The sequence below is a fragment of the Vigna umbellata genome, chromosome 6 (genome assembly GCF_029865625.1).
Source record: "Vigna umbellata cultivar VRB3 chromosome 6, Vumbellata_1.0, whole genome shotgun sequence".
Classification (NCBI taxonomy): domain Eukaryota; kingdom Viridiplantae; phylum Streptophyta; class Magnoliopsida; order Fabales; family Fabaceae; genus Vigna; species Vigna umbellata.
The window spans coordinates 36845796-36850784 of NC_142170.1; positions in this window are offsets into that span (position 1 = coordinate 36845796).

Here is a 4989-nt window from a genome sequence, read left to right on the forward strand (position 1 = left end):
GAAGTGGACGAAGTGGACGAAGTGGACTAAGTGGACGAAGTGGAAGAAGTGGACGAAGTGGAAGAAGTGGACGAAGTTGACGAAGTTGACGAAGTTGAAGAATTTGACGAAGTGGGCGAAGTTGACGAAGTTGAAGAAGTGGACTAAGTTGACGAAGTGGACAAAGTTGGGGAGCATGATGAAGTGGACGAAGTGGAAGAAGTTGACGAAGTTGATTAAGTGGACGAAGTTGATGAAGTGGTAGAAGTGGACCAAGTGGACGAAGTTGACAAAGTAGACAAAGAGGACAAAGTGGACGAAGAAGAAGAAAGAGAAGAAGTGGAAGAAGTGGACGAAGTGCACGACGTGCACGAAGTGGAGGAAGTGGAGGAAGTGGACGATGTGGACGAAGTGGAGGAAGTGGAGGAAGTGGATGAAGTTGACGAAGAAGAAGACGGAGAAGAAGTGGACGAAGTGGAAGAAGTTGACGAAGTGGTAGAAGTGGACGAATTGGACGTACTGGACGAAGTTGACAAAGTTGTCGAAGTGAAAGAAGTGGACGAATTGGAGGAAGTGGACGAAGTGGAGGAAGTGGACGAAGTGGACCAACTGAATGAAGTTGACGAACTGGAGGAAGAAGAAGAAGGAGAAGAAGTGGAAGAAGTGGACGAAGTGGACGAAGTGGACAAAGTGGCCGAAGTGGACGAAGTGGAACAAATGGACGAAGTGCACAAAGTGCACGAAGTTGACGAAGTTGACGAAGTTGACGAAGTTGAAGAAGAGGACTAAGTTCACGAAGTGGACAAAGTTGCGGAAGCTGACGAAGTTGACGAAGTTGATGAAGTGGACGAAGTTGATGAAGTGCTAGAATTGGACCAAGTGGACGAAGTTGACAAAGTGGACGAACAGGACAAAGTGGACGAAGAGGAAGGGAAGTGGAGGAAGTGGTCGAAGTGGACGAAGTTGACGAAAAGGAAGAAGGAGAAGAAGTGGACGAAGTGGAAGAAGTGGAAGAAGTTGACGAAGTGGAAGAAGGGGACCAAGTGGACTCAGTGGACGAAGTTGACAAAGTGGACGAAGTGGAGGAAGTGGAGGAAGTGGACGAAGTGGTGGAAGTGGAGGAAGTGGAGGATGCGGAGGAAGTGGACGAAGTTGACGAACTGGACGAAGAAGAAGATGGAGAAGAAGTGGTAGAAGTGAAAGAAGTGGACGAAGTGGACGAAGTGGAAGAAGTGGACGAAGTGGACGAAGTTGACGAAGTTGACGAAGTTGACGAAGTTGACGAAGTTGACGAAGTTGACGAATTTGACGAAGTGGACGAAGTGGACGAAGTGGAGGAAGTGGAGGATGCGGAGGAAGTGGACGAAGTTGACGAACTAGACGAAGTTGACGAACTGGACGAAGAAGAAGATGGAGAAGAAGTGGACGAAGTGGACGAAGTGGAAGAAGTGGACGAAGTGGAAGAAGTGGACGAAGTTGACGAAGTTGAAGAATTTGACGAAGTGGGCGAAGTTGACAAAGTTGAAGAAGTGGACTAAGTTGACGAAGTGGACAAACTTGGGGAACATGATGAAGTGGACGAAGTGGAAGAAGTTGACGAAGTTGATTAAGTGGACGAAGTTGATGAAGTGGTAGAAGTGGACCAAGTGGACGAAGTTGACAAAGTAGACGAACAGGACAAAGTGGACGAAGAAGAAGAAAGAGAAGAAGTGGACGAAGTGGAGGATGCGGAGGAAGTGGACGAAGTTGACGAACTTGACGAAGAAGAAGATGGAGAAGAAGTGGAAGAAGTGGACGAAGTGGACTAAGTGGACTAAGTGGACGAAGTGGACGAAGTGGAAGAAGTGGACGAAGTGGAAGAAGTGGACGAAGTGGAAGAAGTGGACGAAGTGGACGAGGTTGACGAAGTTGACGAAGTTGACGAATTTGACGAAGTGGACGAAGTGGACGAAGTGGACGAAGTGGACGAAGTGGAGGATGCGGAGGAAGTGGACGAAGTTGACGAACTGGACGAAGTTGACGGACTGGACGAAGAAGAAGATGGAGAAGAAGTGGTAGAAGTGGAAGAAGTGGACGAAGTGGACTAAGTGGACGAAGTGGACGAAGTGGAAGAAGTGGACGAAGTGGAAGAAGTGGACGAAGTTGACGAAGTTGACGAATTTGACGAAGTGGACGAAGTTGACGAAGTTGAAGAAGTGGACTAAGTTGACGAAGTGGACAAAGTTGGGGAACCTGATGAAGTGGACGAAGTGGACGAAGTGGAAGAAGTTGACGAAGTTGATTAAGTGGACGAAGTTGATGAAGTGGTAGAAGTGGACCAAGTGGACGATGTTGACAAAGTAGACGAACAGGACAAAGTGGACGAAGAAGAATAAAGAGAAGAAGTGGAAGAAGTGGACAAAGTGCACGACGTGCACGAAGTGGACGAAGTGGAGGAAGTGGACGAAGTGGAGGAAGTGGACGAAGTGGATGAAGTTGACGAAGAAGAAGACGGAGAAGAAGTGGACGAAGTGGAAGAAGTTGACGAAGTGGTAGAAGTGGACGAATTGGACGTAGTGGGCGAAGTTGACAAAGTGGTCGAAGTGAAAGAAGTGGACGAATTGGAGGAAGTGGACGAAGTGGAGGAAGTGAACGAAGTGGACCAACTGGACGAAGTTGACGAACTGGAGGAAGAAGAAGAAGGAGAAGAAGTGGAAGAAGTGGAAGAAGTGGACGAAGTTGACAAAGTGGACGAAGTGGACGAAGTGGACGAAGTGGACGAAGTGGACGAAGTGGACAAACTGGAACAAATGGACGAAGTGCACAAAGTGGACGAAGTTGACGAAGTGGACGAAGTTGAAGAAGAGGACTAAGTTGACGAAGTGGACAAAGTTGGGGAAGCTGACGAAGTGGAGGAAGTTGACGAAGTTGATGAAGTGGACGAAGTTGATGAAGTGCTAGAATTGGACCAAGTGGACGAAGTTGACAAAGTGGACGAACAGGACAAAGTGGACGAAGAGGAAGGGAAGTGGAGGAAGTGGTCGAAGTGGACGAAGTTGACGAAAAGGAAGAAGGAGAAGAAGTGGACGAAGTGGAAGAAGTGGAAGAAGTTGACGAAGTGGAAGAAGGGGACCAAGTGGACACAGTGGACGAAGTTGACAAAGTGGACGAAGTGGACGAAGTGGAGGAAGTGGACGAAGTGGTGGAAGTGGAGGAAGTGGAGGAAGTGGAGGAAGTGGACGAAGTAGACCAAGTGGACGAAGTTGACGAACTTGACGAAGTTGACGAACTGGACGAAGAAGAAGAAGGAGAAGAAGTGGAAGAAGTGGACGAAGTGGACAAAGTGGACAAAGTGGATGAAGTGGACGAAGTGGACGAAGTGCACAAAGTGGACGAAGTTGACGAAGTGGAGGAAGTGCACGAAGTGGACGTAGTTGACGAAGTTGAAGAAATGGACTAAGTTGACAAAGTGGACGAAGTGGACAAAGTGGACGAAGTGGACGAAGTTGACGATGAAGAAGAAGGAGAAGAAGTGGACGAAGTTGACGAAGTTGACGAAGTGGACGAAGTGGACGAAGTTGACGAAGTTGAAGAAGTGGACTAAGTTGATGAAGTGGACAAAGTTGGGGAATTTGACGAAGTGGACGAAGTGGACAAAGTGGACGAAGTTGACGAAGTGGACGAAGTGGACGAAGCGGACGAAGTTGAAGAAGTGGACTAAGTTGACGAAGTGGAACAAATGGACGAAGTTGACGAAGTGGACGAAGTGCACGAATTGGACAAAGTTGAAGAAGTGGACTAACTTGAGGAAGTGGACAAAGTTGGGGAAGTTGACGAAGCGGACGAAGTGGAAAAAGTGGACGAAGTGGAACAAATGGCGAACTGCACAAAGTGGACGAAGTGGACGAAGTTGATGAAGTTGACGAAGTTGACGATGTTGACGAAGTTGACGAAGTGGACGAAGTGGACGAAGTGGACGAAGTTGAAGAAGTGTACTAAGTTGACGAACTGGACAAAGTTGGGGAAGTTGACGAAGTGGACGAAGTGGACGTTGTTGACAAAGTTGATGAAGTGGACCAAGTGGACGAAGTTGACAAAGTAGACGAAGTGAAAGAAGTGGACGAAGAAGAAGAAGGAGAAGAAGTGGAGGATGTGGACGAAGTGGACGACGTGCACGAAGTGGACGAAGTGGACGACGTGCACGAAGTGGACGAAGTGGACGAAGTGGACGAAGTGGACGACGTGCACGAAGTGGACGAAGTGGACGACGTGCACGAAGTGGACGAAGTGGAGGAAGTGGACGATGTGGATGAGGTGGACGAAGTGGACGAAGAAGAAGAAGGAGAAGAAGTGCACGAAGTTGACGAAGTGAACGAAGTTGATGAAGTGGTAGAAGTGGACCCAGTGGACGAGGTTGACAAAGTGGACGAAGTGAAAGAAGTGGACGAAGAAGAAGAAGGAGAAGAAGTGGAGGAAGTGGACGAAGTGGACGACGTGCACGAAGTGGACGAAGTGCAGGAAGTGGACGATGTGGATGAAGTGGACGAAGTGGATGAAGTTGACGAAGAAGAAGAAGGAGAAGAAGTACACGAAGTTGAAGAAGTGGAAGAAGTTGACGAAGTGGAAGAAGTGGACGAAGTGGACCCAGTGGACGAAGTTGACAAAGTGGACGAAGTGGACGAAGTGGAGCAAGTGGACGAAGTGGACGAAGTGGACGAAGTGGACCAAGTGGACCAAGTTGACGAACTGGACAAAGTTGATGAAGTGGAAGAAGTGGACGAAGTGGAAGAAGTGGACGAAGTGGAAGAAGTGGACGAAGTGGACGAAGTTGACGAAGTTGACGAAGTTGACGAAGTTGACGAAGTGGACGAAGTGGACGAAGTGGACGAAGTGGAGGATGCGGAGGAAGTGGACGAAGTTGACGAACTGGACGAAGTTGACGAACAGGACGAAGAAGAAGATGGAGAAGAAGTGGACGAAGTGGACGAAGTGGACTAAGTGGACGAAGTGGAAGAAGTGGACGAAGTGGAA